Below are 18787 nucleotides of genomic sequence, written 5' to 3'. Positions count from 1 at the left end.
GTGCTATGTGAACACGCTGGGAAGAAAGCAAAACGTTAGCAAATTGAATAGGCCTACGGTAACTTGTAACAAAGTGTAAATTAAATATAGCGTAATATTCAAACAATTGATACAAGCCCATTTAAATTTTAATCCTGCGCGCTGCGCAAAAGTTCAGTTATAAGAATGTTGGCCTAATAGTTAATTTAGCCTACTTTTAAACTTTTTTTTTTTTTTTACTTTTTTACGTTTCTTATAAAACGTTTATGTATATTTTTTTATATTTTTGTTTATATACATTTTATTTATATTATTAGGCCCATTTATTCGTTATATTTTACAACAGTTTGTGTGTAGGCTACAATGGATATACGCCCATTTCAATTTTAATCGTGCGCGTTGCGCAAAAGTTAACTTATCAAAATTCTGGCCTAATAGTAAATTTACTTTTAAAATTTTTATGTAGGCTATATTTTTGTTTATATAATTGTTATTTATATTATTAGGCCCATTTATTCGTTTAATTTTACAGGACTTTGTGTAGGCTATATTCCTTCTTACATAGGCCTAATTTTTAATTTGAAATAAAACATTTCTATTTGAAAAATGTTGTTGTTGCTCATTAGTTCTTTAGGAGGTAAGGCTGTGGTCTAAGCTACAGTGATATAGGCTACATGTAGATTTTTTTTCCTTTTTTGGAGCGAGCGGGGGGCGATTTGAGCGGAGCGGCCTGATGTAGCTTTGAGCGGGGGAGCGGAGGGGTGGACAGTTCCGTGAGCGATGAGCGGAGATTCTCACCGCTCCACTCCGCTCATATGCTCTCTAGTACTATATAAATTACAAAGGTTTAATTGGCATCTTTATTTCAAACGACCCGACCGACCGCGACCCGAATATCATTAAAAATATTTGTGGATGACTCGTAACCGCGGGTGACCGCGGGTGACCGCAGGCACCCGCTCATTTCGGATCAACCCGCGCATCACTGGTGTCTATGGTGAGTTGCCAGACCTAACATCTTGATGTAATTACAAAAATAAATTGTAATTCAAGAAATGTCCACTAGGGGGAAACCAAAGGCTGCAGGCAGTAGCTGACACAAACTATGCTGTGCGTCATAAGTAAATACAGCTTGACACACAGACAACAACGAGTCTGTGTCTTCTCGTCTATTATAACGTCTATTTTCCCCTTTTCCAGGGTGCAACACTTTCACACAAAATGCATTCAATGACCACATTTCCCAAAATCCACGAACAATTTTGTCATTCATATTTCACCTTCTGCAAAACACTATATATTTGCAGCAGATTTTTCCACTGCTTTCAAAACTGATCAAAGCTCATTCAAATCAGAATTATGGCAAACTGTGCATTTCTGCAGGGATTATATTGAAATTGAAAATATTAGCAGAATATTTACAATGAAATTAAATAATTATTACAAACAACTAATTTCAGTCCTATTTTTAGTCTGGAACATGGAAACTTGGATCAAGGCGACACATTGAAAGAAGAGTGGCAGAGAGAGGGAGGACTAGAATCCTCACTGTTCTGTACATCGATACATTCATCCGACTATTCCATACATTTTCCAGAAGTGAAGCTTGTCCTGTAGGGTCGTGGAGAAGCTGGAGTCTTTCCCAGCGTCTCGGGTCCTAGCCAGGAAAACACCCTGGACAGAATGGCCGGTCCATCACAGGATGAGACACACACATTCATATTCACACACACACACACACACACACACACACACACACACACACACACACACACACACACACACACACACACACACACACACACACACACACACACACACACACACACACACACACACACAGTCTCCACTTCACCTGTCCTGTATGTCTTTGGATTGTGTGGGAATCCCAGAGGAAACCAACGTCATCATGGAGAGAACACACAAACTCCACACAGAAAGGCCTCCGGACACTGGACTCCAGTACTGCACATACGCCATTACAGTGTGCTAGACATGCTTTTTGATGTTTTTGCTTCAGGATTTTGTGGTTCAGGATTTTGTTGTTGTTTCAACTTAAATTTTTTTGCATGTTAATGACTATATTGAATTTACTTTTCAAATAAATTTGCCGTTTTCCAATAAGTGGTCAGATTTTCTCATTTAAAGCACATCACCACCAGAGCTGTTAGTACAGTTTTTTTGTTATTTGTTATAGTCTTATTGTTGCATGCGTTTTGTTTACACAAAAGAAAATACATTTTAGTATAATATTGTGAAATGTTCTAAAGTGCTGAAATGAAACAGAAGGCTGATCTGTTTTTCATCTTATGCAAAATCACTTTTGTTATTAGTACAGAAATACTTCCTCTGTACAGAAAAAAATTATCTGAGCAATCAACTTTTTCTGTTAATGACATTAAATTCAATCACAGACAGTAAGTGGTCAGGTTTTTCTTTGAAAGTACATCACTGCAGCCATTAATACTGATCAATTGTTATTTGATTTGATTCAAGTCTTATATGTACTGTGTTTAGACAAGACATTTTTTTTAGTGTAATGTTTAATTTGAAATATACTGGAAATGTTAACAAATGGCTGTAATGTTTTCCATTCTATGCAATATCACTTTGATTGTTGGTAAGGAAAGTTCTCTGAATCTTTAACCTCTTTGCTTATTCCATAAAGTTTAAATACAAAGTTTACAAGGTGTTACAGGTTCAAATTTGTCTGAAATAAAAAGATTTCCTCAGTAGCTTTTTTGTCCATTTATAAACAACTTTGTAAACAATTAACAATGTTGCACATGTTGGTTTCATTTTTTATGACATTCATGTATTGTAGTTCTTTATAAAAAACTTTCTACAACATTTCAGGATGCCCCTGGGGACAGTATTGTCTACAATGTAAACTCAATACAATACAATACAATGTAAGTCAGACTATATAAACACGTTTCAGATAAAAAAGGACCTTATAGTTTTTACAGTAATGCCCTGATCACATCTCTTAAATGCATGTATAAGTTCACAGCTTGATATGAGTCACTTGGAAGGTTCAAATGAGACGAAATGTGTAATCGCGTATAGAAGTCTGATTTCATTGACTAGGCGCCAACCAATAAAACGGCTCCTTTGAACGGCTCCTTCCTCCCTTTCTCTCTCGCCGCCACTGAGTTTCAAGTGCACAAGTATGTTTTGCACCTTATAAATCGCGAAAAAAGTAGCATAGGCCTACTAGCAAAAGTCAAGAGTAATAGTGTGACTTTTAAAACGTACTCGGTTACTAACGTAACCTCGGTTCTCTCTAGAAGAGGGAACGAGTACTTGCGTAAGAATATCTTACGCTAGGGGAAAACCTCTTTTCCTCGAGATATTGAAGCCAAAAATTATCCTTAATTTTGCAATAATGTAAAACGCATTGCAGCAGCATGCAGACATGGGCGAGACAGCTCGCGCGCCCATTGGCTGCTCTGCGGCAACTGCACCAGCCTATCGATAGAGGCTCCTCATCGGGTGGGGCCAGGGCTATAAATACGGCCCAGAGAGGCTGGTTTGGTCAGTTTTTCATCGCTGAAGCGAATCAGAACATGACGCATGCACGGCAAGATACGCAAGTACTCGTTCCCTCTTCTAGAGAGAACCGAGGTTACGTTAGTAACCGAGTACGTTCTCTTACGAGAGGTCTCTCGTACTTGCGTAAGAATATCTTACGCTAGGGGAACACAATGTAAAACGCCGTGCGTGCTTGAGACATAACACTAAAGTCCCAAGGGCAGGTGCCCGGGGCTCATACAGTGCCTAATCACAAGGGACTCACAGAGAATCCGGGAAGAGGGGCTAGAATAGCATCATTCCTGTAATATTGAGCTCTGATAAGAGCATGCTATATCAAGTGTTCCACACAGCCAGGGCGAACTCAGCCTGGACTGGTAAATATGGGGGACTTACGTACTGCCCACAGAAGTATATAGGCGATCAGTGATCGACGCTCTAGCAGTTTCAGCATCCCGAGCCGATAGCATCGGGCGGGCAATACTGAAAAATTAAACCGAGAGCAACCTAGCTTGCAAAGCGGGAACCTCGAGGTTATAAAACCTTATAAATGTAGACGGGGAGGCCCAGCCTGCCGCCATACAGATATCTTGCAAGGCAATCCCACTGGACCAAGCCCACGACGAGGCCATGCCTCTTGTGGAGTGCGCTTTGACACCTATCGGGCATTGCAGGCCCCTGGATGTGTAAGCTAGCGCTATAGCATCAACTATCCATCTGGATAGACTCTGTTTTGACGTAGCTAGTCCCTTAGAACGTCCACTGAACAAAACAAAGAGCTGCTCTGTCTGTCTGAAAACAGATGAGCGAGACACATAGGCCCTTAACGCCCTAACCGGGCAAAGGAAGCCTGCGTCCCCTTCCTCTTCAGATACTGGCAGGGCCGACAGGGAGATCACCTGTGCCCTAAACGGTGTATTGAGGAATTTAGGAACATATCCGTGCTTTGGTTTGAGTATGACCCTCGAGTCATTAGGTCCAAACTCCATACACATCGTGCTTACTGAGAGCGCTTGCAAATCCCCTATGCGCTTCACTGAAGCGAGAGCCAGAAGAAACACTGTTTTGAAAGACAAGACTTTCAGGTCTATTGACTGTATTGGCTCGAATGGGGCACCTTTCATGGCTTCCAGAACCGTGGAAAGGTCCCAAACGGGAACTGAGGGTGGTCTGGGAGGGTTCAGCCTCTTAGCTCCTCTAAGGAAGCGAATGACCAGATCGTTCCTTCCTAATGACTGACCAAGCGGTGGTTCAGCGAACGCTGCTATGGCCGCCACATAAACTTTGAGCGTGGATGGGGTTCTGCCCTTATCCAGAAGCTCTTGTAAAAAGGAGAGAACCTCCGGCACCCCACAGCGTGAGGGTGAAGTGCCACTCGCTGTACACCAGCTAGTGAACACAGACCATTTTGAGGAATAGAGCCGCCTCGTAGATGGAGCTCTAGCCTGCGTGATCGTGTTTAACACTCCCGCTGGGAGGTTAACGGGTACCCGTTGATGGCCCACACATGTAGGGACCAAAGCTCCGGGCGAGGATGCCAGATCGAGCCGTTCGCCTGCGAGAGGAGATCCCTCCTCACCGGTATCGGCCACGGGGCGGTACTCGTCAGCTGCATCAGGACTGGAAACCAGACTTGGTTTGTCCAAAATGGGGCGACGAGTAGCACTGGGCATCCGCTCTCCCTGATTCGCTCTAACACCTGGGGTAGGAGCGTGACAGGGGGAAACGCATAGAGCGGGCAGCGGGGCCAGACGTGAGCCAGCGCATCCCTGCTCTTGGAGAAGAATTCCTGACAATGAGCATTCTCTTGAGACGCAAATAGGTCTATTTCCGCTCTGCCAAATGTCCTCCATAGCATTTTGACTGTCTGTGGATGTAAAGACCATTCTCCTGTCGGCAGATTGTTTCTGGACAGTCTGTCTGGTCCCACATTCAGATGGCCGGGCACATGCGCTGCCCTGAGCGAGCGCAGATTGTGCTGAGCCCAGACCAGGAGGCGTTCCGTCAGCCTGTGAAGGATTCTGGATCTGATACCTCCTTGGTGATTTATATAAGCCACCACTGACATGTTGTCCGAACGGACCAAGACGTGGTGTCTTTTTATCTGGGGACAAAAACGCCTCAGCGCGTTGTCGACTGCCATCATTTCCAGGCAGTTTATATGCAGAAGCTTTTCCCGTTCCGACCACTGGCCGAATAACGGTCTGCCCTCGAGCAGCGCTCCCCATCCCGAGGTTGAGGCGTCCGTAGACACCACCTTCACGCTCGAGGAAGTCCCCAGGCTTACACCTGACCGGTACCAGTCGGTCACTGTCCAAGGTTTCAGAGCTGTGACGCATTTCTGATCGACCTTGAGGCGCGCGAGACCGGAGGTCCAAGCTCTGCGCGGCGCGCGCGCTTTCAGCCAGTACTGCAGCGGGCGCATGCGAAGCAGACCCAGCTGAAGCACTGAGGATGCTGAAGCCATGAGACCCAGCATCCTTTGAAATTTTTTGAGCGGGACCAAAGCGCCGTGGCGAAAAATCTCTGTCATGCGCTGAATGCTTAGTCTGCGCTGCGGCGACAGCTGTGCTGTCATAGACAGCGAGTCCAGATCTGTGCCCAGAAAATATATTTTCTGACTGGGAGACAGCGAACTCTTCGCCCAATTGACTGTGAGACCTAAATTCTCGAGGTGATCGAGTAATATGGTCCTGTGTTCTATGAGCTCCGACTGTGATCGAGCTAGAACCAGCCAATCGTCCAAATAATTCAGCACTCGTATGCCTCGGAGCCTGAGGGGTGCGAGCGCTGCATCCATGCACATCGTGAATACGCGAGCAGCCAGGGAAAGGCCAAATGGAAGGACTGTGTACTGATATGCCTGGCCCTCGAAGGCGAATCTCAAAAATCGCCTGTGACGTGACGCTATTTGTATTTGAAAATAGGCGTCTTTCAGATCTATCGACATGAACCAGTCCTCTTGGCAAATTTGCGAGAGGATTTTCCTGGTCGTGAGCATTCTGAACCGTCGTTTCAGAAGTGCTTTGTTTAGTCGTCTTAGATCTAGAATGGGTCTGAGACCCCCGTCTTTCTTGGGTACCAGAAAATATCTGCTGTACATGCCCCCTTCGCTCTGAGCTTGTGATAAGGGTTCTATAGCCCCTTTGCTCAGTAACTTCGCTATTTCGGCTCGAAGTAGGTGTGCTACTTCCTTTTTCACCGTAGTTCCGATTCGCGCCGCTTTGCGTTGCGGGCGTCGACCAAACTGTAGCGAATAGCCTCTTTCTATAATGCTCAGCACCCACTTCGATAACCCGGGGAGCTCTGCCCACGCTTTCGCGTGAGTGGCTAGGGGTTGAATGATATCTGGGCTCTGATCGCGGCCAAGTGGCGAGCGGAGAGCAACAGTGTGCTGTAACATGAGCGCCGCGTTTGCAGCGTGCGAGACTGGGGGCGCGCTGATCACAGCAGGCAGCCTGCCCGCGCTCAGTTCTCCTGCAGCTGTGTGTTGAGAGAGAGCGAGCGTGGTGAGCCCCGTGGGGTTTAATATGTCTGTGAGCGAATGCGGGCGCGGGACAACGGGCCCATGCATAGCGCTGAGAACACCGTCTGTTTGTGCAGACTGTATGTGCGTTGGTTTAGTTTTTACAGAAACCGTGAGACATGTAGCGTGTAGTGTTTGCGGGCACTGGGACGTGGGCACAATCACTACATTTGGTGCACAACCGACATAGGTCGATTTCATTTGTGCGGGCCGTGTGTGGCGGGCCGTGTCTGTGTGTAGGAATGGGCACTGGGCAGTGGGCATTTTTACTACACTCATAACACCATCGGCCGTGGCCGGAATACCAGAAAATACACTCTTTTTGGGATTTATCTGGGTCGCCGTAAAAACGGCGTTTGTGTGCAGGCAAGCGGGCTGTACTGCCGACTTGTTTGCTGCTGAATAAGCTGGAACAGTCGCAATTACTGGAACTGAACGAGCAAAAATCTTTGGTGGAAGTCCAGCCGCAGCGGGACTTGAACACCGTCGCTTCCGTAAACTGGCTAGGAAGACTTAGAGGCCTCGGGCTTTAACTCAATCTTCGGCCGTGGCCCATGCGGCGGGGGGCGGCGGCCGGCGGAGCGAGAGCGCGGTCTCTGATCCCTGGTCTGTCGGCGCTGTGGGGCGGCGGCAGCTGAGGGTTGCGGCTGGGAGCTGCGAGCAGACGGCTGTTTAGAGCGACCTGCTGCGGAGCTCGAGCGCTTGGGCAGGAAATGTTTCATGGCCTGCGATGTCTTCTGAACCTCGGCGAATCTGTCTGCGAAATCCTTGACAGAAGATCCGAAGAGGCCAGCGGGGGAGACGGGGGCGTCGAGAAACGCGGAGCGCTCCGAGTCCGGCATCTCCGAGAGCGTTAGCCATAAGTGTCTCTCAGCCACGGTGAGAGAAGCCATATTCCGCCCCATGGCCTGCGCGGCGGATTTTGTGGCGCGAAGGGCGAGATCCGTCGCGCTCCTTAAATCCGTTAAATTCACAGCTTCCGGTCCTTCCTCGTCCATTTTGCGGAGAAGGTTGGCCTGGAAGATCTGGAGTATGGCCATTGAATGAAGCGCCGAGACAGCCTGCCCGGCGGCGGTATAAGCGCGGCCGTGCAGAGATGAGGTAGTGCGGCAGGCTTTTGATGGCAGCGCCGTCTTAGCACGCCGTCCAGCAGAGGGCGGGCAAAGATGGGCGGCTACCGCTTCCTCGACGGGAGGGAGAGAGTGGTATCCTTTGTCCTTAGCACCGTCGACTACGGAGAATGCTGCGGACACGGGAGCACGCACTCTGGCTGAAAAGGGAGCGCTCCAAGACTTAGCTACCTCTTCGTGAAGCTCAGGAAGGAAAGGGGCTGGTCTTGAAGGCTGTGAAGCGCGGTCCCTTTGAAGAAAACAGCCGTCCAGGCGGTTGAGTGCAGGCTGCTGGGGCGTCGACCACTCAAGACCGAGGCTCTCGACGGCCTGCTCGAGCAGACGCATAAGCTCCGCCTCGATGCTGGCTCTTTTCCCCGAGGGGCGGTGAGAAGGTGGTGCGAGGTCCGCGGAGCTCGACCAATCCTCACTGCCCGAAACGAGAGAGCAACTGTCGTCCTCCAATTGTACAGCTTCTTCATAGTCCTCAATGGCGGAAGCGGCGGCAGACTGAGGTGAGAGACTGAGGTGAAGCAGGCGGCGAAGCTAGCGGGCGCACCGGCGAGCTTTCGCGGGATGGAGGAGGTTCAGGGTTTTTACGGCGCGGCAGCTCAGCAGGTGAAGGCGCGGGCGCAGCTTCGCGGAAAAATGCCCGGCGAGTCCGCAGAGTCACCATAGGCATAGTATCGCAATGAGGGCAGCCGCCCTCGGCGAGCGCGATAGCTGCGTGATCCTCACCCAGGCAGGAAACACAGATGACATGGTGGTCCCCGTCGCTGAGTGGAGCTCGGCATGAGCCGCAGGATGAACGAGGCATCTTGAAAAAGACGCTCGTGCTCTTTTAGAGGAGATAAGTGTGAGTGTCGCAGCGGCGAACACACACACAGCAATAAAAGGATATATGTACGCCGGAAAGCGTCAGCAGGAACGGCGACTGAAGGCGGCGAGTTGTCGACCGGCAGCTTCAGATGCAGAGTAATCCCGCTGTGTGCTTGCAATCAGACGGCGCGGCTTCCTCTCAGGATCCAGCGATGCGTGAGCATATACTGTCGTGAACTTCAGGCTTTCAGTGTGCGGCTCTGCTTCATATCCTGTGGTGAACTTCAGGTCTTCAGTGTGCGGCTCTGCTTCATATCCTGTGGTGAACTTCAGGTCTTCAGTGTGCGGCTCCGCTTCATATCCTGTGGCGAACTTCAGGTCTTCAGTGTGCAGCTCCGCTTCATATACTGTCGTGAACTTCAGGCTTTCAGTGTGCGGCTCTGCTTCATATCCTGTGGTGAACTTCAGGTCTTCAGTGTGCGGCTCTGCTTCATATCCTGTGGCGAACTTCAGGTCTTCAGTGTGCGGCTCTGCTTCATATCCTGTGGCGAACTTCAGGTCTTCAGTGTGCGGCTCTGCTTCATATCCTGTGGTGGACTACAGGTTTCAGCGTGTAGTCTTGCCTCATCTCCTGCAGTCTACCTCAGTCGACAGCATCCATTTCAGGTCAGACTGTACAATACTGAAATTTAAAATAAGTCCTCTGGCAAAAGATGGACAGGTCCACAACAATGACATAAAAAGACTGATTGCTAAGAAATAAAAGTCTACAGTTGCTCAGGACCGTGAAAAAGACATTGAGTAAGGATAAAAGTTAACTGATTGTCACGTCCTGTTTTGCACTCAGGCCTTACCATAAAGTCAATGACATTTATAAACCACAAGCGCTGGTACAATTTGAGTTTATCTGTCATTCAAGCGTCAAATTCCAAATGGGCAACAGTAATAGCCATATGGTAAAGGTGTAACAAATCTAGCCTAAACAAAGTGTTTCATTTTCTGTCTCAGTATTTCATGTGCTTGTAATTTACCTTGTCTCTTCCTTCGAGTCTCAGCTAATAATCAAAAATGTCAGTTCTCAGTGAATCGTTGTCTCAGGAAGGTGAGGTATCTAGGCAGATTGATTCCCTGTCTGAAGTGCAGGGCGTTTTAGACTCTAATTCTATGGCAACACAAAAAGAAAAAATAACAGATCATACTAAAAACAAGAAATCTAAAGCGACGCTTAAGGAGCCTTCTTCAGCTGCAACACAGTTAGATGATGAACCAAGAAAATCCTCCCGTGACAGACGTCCAACACATAAAATGATAGAGCTGACAGAGCAAGTGTATGAGAAATGGAAAACACAAGTCAAGAATGCTCGTACAAAATTGAAGCAGGCATGCTCTGAGAGTGACTTGTATGACATGATGGATGTGGTTGAGAAGCTTGAGTCTGAATTAAAAGAGTTATACGACAACATACGGCTCAAAAGTGCACCAAGCCAAGAAATTCGGAGAAAAATTGATGCAAGTGTAGCGGTGACAGCTGATTTGTTGGGACTAATGAGAGTTCGCCTTATTGAGGGAGAAGAAGAGTTTGATGGTGAGGCGGAAAGAGCAAGGTTACGCATGCTGCTTGACAGTGAATATGCTAAGTCCATATATGGATCCACAGTTTCCAAAGCCACCGCACTCAGCCACCGCTCCATCCGTCCTTCAGAGTCACCAAGTATTTCAGTTAAGAGAGCTGAGACAGCAGCACAGCTGGCTGCAAAGAAAGCTGAGGTTGAAAGGGAAGCTGCCATTGAAGCACAACGTCTGCAACTGAAAAAGCTAGAAAATCAAAGAGATATTGAGGTCATTGAAGCAAGGCTCAGAGTATTTACTGAGGAAGAGTCAAAAGAAAAGAGTGAGAAATGCAGTCCTCCATGCAGTGAAGGAAATGTTCCTAGTCAACTCACTTCCTCTGCAGGATGTCTGAAAGAGCAAGTTACACAGAATGAAGCATCTTTAGTCCAGACATTACAGGAGTCAATGGCCCTTACTCGACTTCCATTACCAGAACCTTCCGTATTCTCTGGCGACCCATTGAAGTTTACAGAATGGAGCACAAGCTTCAAAGCCCTTATAGAGAGACGATGTTCAAATCCGGCAGGAAGGTTGTTTTACCTACAAAGGTACGTAAGTGGAGAGGCGAGGTCTGCTCTAGAAGGCAGCTTCTACAGAAAAGATGAAGAGGCATATCAGCAAGCATGGCAGAAGCTGAATGCAAGGTATGGTCACTCCTTCGTGGTGCAGCGTGCTTTCCGAGAGAAGCTTAATAAGTGGCCAAAGATTGGTGCTAAGGAGTATGTTAAGCTAAGAGAGTTTTGTGATTTTCTGCAAACATGTAGTGATGCTATGCCTCACATCAAGGGTCTTCAGGTTCTGAACGACTGCGAAGAGAATCAGAAGATGCTAGCCAAACTCCCTGATTGGATAACGTCCAGGTGGAATCGTTTTGCCACAGAGCAGCTGGATCGAGACAAAGACTATCCAAGTTTCAAAGAATTTGCTTCATTCATCTCAAAGGAAGCACGCATAGCATGCAATCCAGTGTCATCATTACATGCGCTAAGGCCTGAGGAAAAGTCGTTCAGAGAAATAAAACGTCCAAAGGCAAACACCTTCAACACTAATGTGAAAGCCTCAAACGCATCAAGTACCACAACTCAAACACAGCCAAGTGTATGTGTTGTGGAGAGAACCACTCCATACATAAGTGTAAAAGCTTAACGGAAAGGTCTGTGGAGGATAAGAGAAAGTTCGTCCAGGATAATAAGCTATGTTATGCATGCCTGAGGAAAGGACACAATTCAAAGGACTGTAGGAACAAAGCCATGTGTAGCATATGCAAAAGACAACATCCCACTCCATTGCACGAAGACCGCCCCTCAGCAGACCAGACTTCCTTGCAAGGTGTCCAGCAAGCTGAAGAAAACACATCCTCACTATCTTGTTGTGTGAATGGAGGTGAGGGTGGGAGCACATCAATGATTGTTCCAGTATGGATCTCTTCACATGAAAACCCAGATTCTGAAACCCTGGCTTATGCTCTGTTGGACACTCAGAGTAGTCACACATTTGTGGACCAGGAACTTTGTGGAAGGTTGCAGGCATCAATGGAACCAGTAAAATTAAAGCTTTCCACTATGATGGGAAGGGATTCCATCGTGAAAAGCCAGAGAGTCAGTGGACTCAGAGTCAGAGGATTCTCTTCAGATTGCCTCATTAACCTGCCTCCCGCCTACGCAAGGGAATTCATTCCACTTGAACGTGCGCATATCCCCACATGTGAGACAGCTAATAAGTGGAAACACCTAGCAGTCATAGCCCCCGAGATGCCCCCACTAATGGATTGTGGAGTGGGACTTTTGATTGGTTACGACTGCTCCAGAGCCCTGGCACCACGAGAGGTCTTCACTGGAGGTGACTATGAGCCTTACGCTATAAAGACGGACTTAGGGTGGAGCATCGTAGGGAGCTCACCACAGCGCGTGAACTCCAGGGATGTGACTGGGCTGTGCCATTGGATATCTGTCAGGGAGGTTCCACCTGTGACACCAGCTGCTGCTATTAAAGCCCTTGAATCTGATTTTGCAGACACCAGAGCAGGAGAGAAAAGCATATCTCAAGAAGATATTCAATTTCTGCAGGTCTTAAAGGAAAGAATCCATCAGAACGAGTGCGGCCATCTTGAGATGCCCCTTCCATTTAAAGCACGTCCTCACCTCCCTGATAATAAGAAGCTTGCCTTAATCCGCCTGAAGCACCTTAAAAAGAAACTGGACAGAGATCCTAAATTTAAGGATGATTACGTGAGATTCATGGCAGGTGTCTTCAAGGACGGGGAAGCAGAGGAAGCGGACAAGCAACCGGAGTCAGGAAGTGTGTGGTACATCCCACACCAAGGCGTCTATCACCCGAGAAAGCCAGATAAGATCAGGGTAGTTTTCGACTGCTCTGCAAAGTATGAAGGCACTGCCTTAAACGACCATCTGCTGACAGGACCTGATCTTACAAACGGGCTGATTGGAGTGCTCTGCCGTTTCCGCAAACATCCCATTGCTGTTATGTGTGACGTGGAAAAAATTTTCCACAGGTTCCACGTCAGCAAAGAAGACAGAGATTATCTACGCTTCCTGTGGTGGGAAAATGGGGATACAGAGTCAGAGCCCAGGGAATACCATATGAAGGTCCATCTTTTCGGAGCATCTTCATCTCCAGGCTGTGCCAATTACGGCATGAAGCATATTGCCAGCCAAAATGAGGAAAGATACCCTGAAGCAGCTAGCTTCATCAGAAAGCACTTTTATGTGGATGACGGCCTCATAAGCCTAGAGTCAGTCGACGGGGCAATCAAGTTGGTGAAAGAAACCCAAGCACTATGTGCTGAAGGAAAGTTGCACCTTCGTAAATTCATCTCCAACAGTCGAGAGGTACTGGAGTCCATTTGTGTTACTGAACGCGCTGCTGAAGTGAAGAATGTGGATCTCAACTGTGATGATCTTCCAGTTCACAGAGTGCTAGGAGTCAGATGGAATGTGGAAGGTGACGTCTTCTCCTTCAAGGTCTCACTTGATGAGAAACCAGCTACTCGACGTGGAGTCCTCTCAGTCGTGGCTTCGGTGTATGATCCTTTAGGATTCTTGGCCCCATTCATCTTACCAGGAAAGCGGGTGCTACAAGAGATGTGTCAGAAAGGCATCAGTTGGGATGAGCCACTCCCCAGCGAATTGAAGCCGAAGTGGGAGAGCTGGATCAGTGATCTAAGAAATCTTGACAAGATTCAGATCCCAAGATGCTTCACACCAGAGATCTTTGGAAAGGTCCTGAGAGTGGAACTGCATCACTTTTCAGATGCCAGCAGAGATGCTCACAAGTCTCTGAGCTAGAGTCCAAGTCAAGTCTCAAGTCTTTGAGCTAGAGTCCAAGTCAAGTCTCAAGTCTATTGTGTTTACTAGTTAATTGTCTAGACTAGAGTTGACTGCTGCAGTAATCTCTGCTGCTATGAGCAGTACGCTAAAAGAGGAGCTAGAGATCAAGATCGACAGAGAATATTTCTGGACAGATTCACTAGTAGTTCTTGGCTATATCAACAACGAAGCCAGAAGGTTTCATGTCTTCGTGGCAAACCGTGTCCAGAGAATCCGGGAAACCACTGACCCAGGGCAGTGGTTCTATGTCAACACAGAGCACAACCCTGCTGATCACGCCTCAAGGGGCCTCAAAGTAGCAGAGCTGCTCAAGTCTAACTGGCTCACTGGACCGAAGTTCCTGTGGGAGAGAGAGGTAGTTACAACCCAAGGAACCTCAGAGCTACTGGTAGGAGACCCAGAGGTCAGAGCAACCCAAGTCTTGAAAACTGATGTTTCAAGGCAAGTCGATTTTCAAGAGAGACTCGCAAGGTTCTCAAAATGGTCCACAGCGGTAAAAGTCGTCGCTCGGATACAGCGGTTGGCCAAGAGGATCAAGGACACAGAACCCTTTGATGTTGAGGAAAGAAGGAGAGCCACTCGCACCCTCATCAAGCTTGCACAGAAAGATGCCTTTGAAAAGGAGTTACACATTCTCCAGACATCAGGAAAGCTGCCTTGTAACCACCAACTGTATCAGCTAGGCCCATTTTTCCAAGATGGTATAATGAGGGTGGGAGGACGTCTGAGGAAAGCATCCGCACCTCTGGATCTGAGACACCCTATAATCCTCCCAAAGGATGGTGTTGTCACGCGCCTTGTCCTTGCGCACCACCATGAGAAAACACAACATCAGGGCAGAGGACAAACGTTGAATGAACTCAGGGCCAATGGTTACTGGATTATTGGTGGCAGTAAGGCAGCAGCCCAGCACATAAAGCAGTGTGTCCTGTGTAGAAGAGCCTGCGCACCTCCAGAGGAACAACGGATGGCAGACTTACCCAGAGACCGTATTGAACCCTCCCCACCGTTCACGTACTGCAGTATGGACTGTTTTGGTCCCTTCTGTACCAAGCAAGGTCGTAAGGAAAACAAGCAATACGGTCTCCTTTTCACATGTCTGAGCTCCAGAGCAGTCCACATAGAGATGTTGGATGACATGACAACCGATGCATTCATCAATGCTTTACGGTGTTTCCTAGCCATCCGTGGGGCCGTCAGGCATATCAGATCAGATCAAGGATCAAACTTTGTTGGAGCACGAAATGAAATGGAAAGAGCTCTCAAAGAAGTAGATAAGGAAAGAGTGGCTACATACCTGGCAGATAAACAGTGCGACTTCTGCATGAATTCACCAGCCTCGAGTCATGCCGGAGGTGCATGGGAGCGGCAGATCAGAACAGTAAGGAGTGTGCTTGGCTCAGTCCTTGCTCACAGTGCTGGAAGATTGGACGACACTTCCTTAAGAACCTTCTTTTACGAAGCCATGTTCATTGTAAACAACCGCCCTCTTACGATTGACAGTATCAGTGATCCCACCAGTATGGAGCCATTAACACCAAATCATTTGCTCACTATGAAATCCTCTGTTCCTCTGCCCCCACCTGGTAACTTTGCTAAGGAAGACTTGTATGCCAAAAAACGTTGGAGACGGGTGCAATATCTGTCCGAGCAATTTTGGAAAAGGTGGAGGAAAGAATATCTTGTCAACATCACTCTTAGACAACGGTGGCATGCACCAAGGCGTAATGTGCAAGTCGGAGATATTGTCATTGTAAAGGAAGAAGAGCTCCCTCGTAATGAATGGAAACTTGCCAGGGTTCTTAAAGTACATGAAAATGATGATGGACTGATGCGAAGAGTTACAATACAGATTGGAGAGCGCAAGTTAGGAAAAGGGCTCAACAAGCCATCCATCGTTGAGCGACCCATTCAGAAGTTAGTTATTCTCGTAGAAAGCAGCTAAAATTCTGCTTCATAACTCTGGTGCAGTTAGTCACTGACCACAATTCAAATTCAAATTTGAAACAATTCAAACAATTCACAAATCCTTTCTGTTGTTATAGAAAGATTGTTTTCTTGAACCTTTATGTTGTGAGAAAAGTGTTCTCAATTGATATTGTAACATTTAACTTTCATGTGGTGTATTCTGCATTTCAACCTTATCTGGAGATGTTATAACTGTGGATCTACCATATCACTCAGTTTCAGATGTTTTATGAGTGACCTTAACGTATGCTTTGAAATAACCATTGATTTGTCGGATTAATATAAATACAAAACACCAAGGTTGTATGATTTGTTATTAATTAATCAAAGGTCATTTGGTGGGAGTGTAGCTGACGCTAAGTCCAGTGTGAACTCGTTTCCATGACTACACCGGAAGTTGTTCATGCGCAACCCTTACGACGATAAAGGCGTTTTGTAATGCAATTATAATGTGTTTTGTTTACTGTAATCCTGAGTAATAGTGTGACTTTTAAAACTGTTGTTACGTTGCTCTTGTTAAATTTATGAAGAAGAGAAAAGTTGGTTCTCTTACGAGAGGTTCTCTCGTATTGCGTAAGCTAGCTTACGCTGCGGGAAAGTCTCCTTTCTCGAGATACTGAAGCCAAAAATTATCCTTAATTTTTTAAACTTTGTCAACGCAGTGCGGCAGCCTGCAGACCTAGGGCAAGCGAATCGCGTGCCCATTGGCTGCCCTGCGGCAACTGCAGCAGCCTATGGCTGAGCCTTGCGCGTGACGTCACGTCCAATGAGCGCGCTTGGCGCGCTTAATGCGTCACAGCCCGTCATTAGGGGTGTGGCTTAGCGTATATAAGCAAGGAACAGAGGCTGCTTCACTGATTTCTGTCTCTTCAGCGAAGCTCTTCGCATCGCTGATCTTCGAGGAAGCCGCCGTCGAATCAAGCGACCAGCACGCCGAGGATTTCAGCCTGAGGACGCCGGCCGCTCGCCGCCTTCAGCCTTCCCTGCCTGCTGCGCCATCCGGCATACATATCCTTTCTTTGCTCTGTGTTGTGTGTTTGTGTGTCCGCCGCGACACACCTGCATCTAAAAGAGCGCGAGGCGTTGTTGCAAATGCCTCGCTCATCCTGTGGCTCGTGCAGAGCCGCGCTCAGCGACGGAGACTGCCACGTGCTGTGCACTCTCTGCCTGGGCTTCGACCACGCAGCCCGCGCTCTCTCCGAGGGCGGCTGCGATCAGTGTGAGGAGTTACCGATGTCGACCCTACGGGCTCGACTCGCTAAATTCGAGGAACCTCCACCTTCTCCGGCCACTTCTTCTGGGCCACGTAAGAAGAAACGTCGCTCCCAAAGGCCGCCGGAACTGGACGCTACAGCTGAGCGCTCGCCGGAACCTCTCCCGCGAGTCTCGCTCTCTCCTTCCCCCCCACCCTTCACCGACGCGCAGCTGCCGGCCTCTGCCCGCACTGCCGTCGTCCTGGGGGATGATGCAGATGATGCCGCTGACAGCTGCTCTCTGCTCGCGTCTGACAGCGAGGACTGGTCGGGCTCTCACCGCTCCGCCCCCTCGACTTTGGAGTCTACCAGGTCACGTGCCAGTGTTGACGCGGAGCTTCTCCGCCTCCTCACTCAAGCGGTCGAGAGAATGGGACTGGATTGGTCCCCACCTAAGGAGCCGGAGCCCAATCGCCTGGACGGGTGCTTTCTACCTAGCCGCCGCCCTGCGCCTGCCTCTAGGTCAGCACCCTTCCTGCCTGAGCTCCACACCGAGCTTTCTAAATCCTGGAACGCTCCGTTCTCCACCAGACTCCGCTCACCAGTCTCCTCGGCTCTCTCTCAGGTGGACAGAGCCGCCGAGAACGGCTATAACGCTATCCCCGCCGTTGAGGAAGCTGTGGCAACGCACCTTTGCCCGCCGTCTGCTAGATGGCGCTCAAAGTCTGCCCTGCCGTCTAAAGCCTGCAGGACCACCTCAGCTCTCGCCGGCCGCGCTTTCGCCGCCTCCGGCCAGGCTGCTTCCGCCCTGCACTCAATGGCCGTCCTTCAGATCCTTCAAGCCGACCTCCTCCGTGAGCTGGATGAGAAGGGCTCGGGTCCGTCCGCCTTAACTGATCTGCGCAGCGCTACGGATCTTGCGCTACGCGCCACCAAGACCGCTGCTCAAGCCATCGGCAGATCCATGGCCGCGCTCACCGTCATCGACAGACACCTCTGGCTGACTCTCGCTGACATGAGTGACTCAGAGCGCGCCGTTTTCCTGAACGCACCACTTTCGCCCACCGGCCTCTTTGGCCCTGCGGTCAGCGGAATCGTGGATCGGTTCTCCGAAGTTCAGAAGGCGTCACAGGCGATGAACCTTTTCCTGCCCCGCCGTTCGAGCCCAGCCACAGGCCGCCCTCAAACTCAGCCTCCTGTGCGCAGCTCTAACCAGCGCTCTTCCAGGCCTCCCAGCGCTTCGCAGCGACGCCAGGGCAGTCGCCCCAGGTCACGCTCGACCAGCCGTCACAGACCGCCGCCCCCACGGGGCCCGCGGCCCAAGATCTGTTATTTGACAGCAGCTCACGCTCCATCGTCCGAGATCGAGCTTCTAAAATCTGCACAGTCGGCCAGCCCTGTTCTTCTGCCCTCGTGTCCGAGCATCGGCGGCGCGCGCGCCGCCCCACCCTCTCTGATACAGGTTCCCCACCCCGCGCAACGCGGCGATCTGAACCCAGAGACCATTCGACCCCTAGCTATGCATGCAAAAGCATGGGAAGCTATTCAGGGCGCGTCAGAATGGGTGCTCAACACCATAAGACACGGCTATTCGCTCCAATTTGCTCGTCGCCCTCCGCGCTTTCTAGCGCAGACGGAAACGAAAGTGAGTTTGGAGACAGCGCACCTGCTTCAAGCAGAAATAGCAAAGCTGCTGCGAAA

The sequence above is a fragment of the Leuciscus leuciscus genome, assembly GCF_965113295.1.
Source record: "Leuciscus leuciscus genome assembly, chromosome: 1".
In the NCBI taxonomy this organism is placed as follows: domain Eukaryota; kingdom Metazoa; phylum Chordata; class Actinopteri; order Cypriniformes; family Leuciscidae; genus Leuciscus; species Leuciscus leuciscus.
This window is presented reverse-complemented; position numbering follows the sequence as displayed.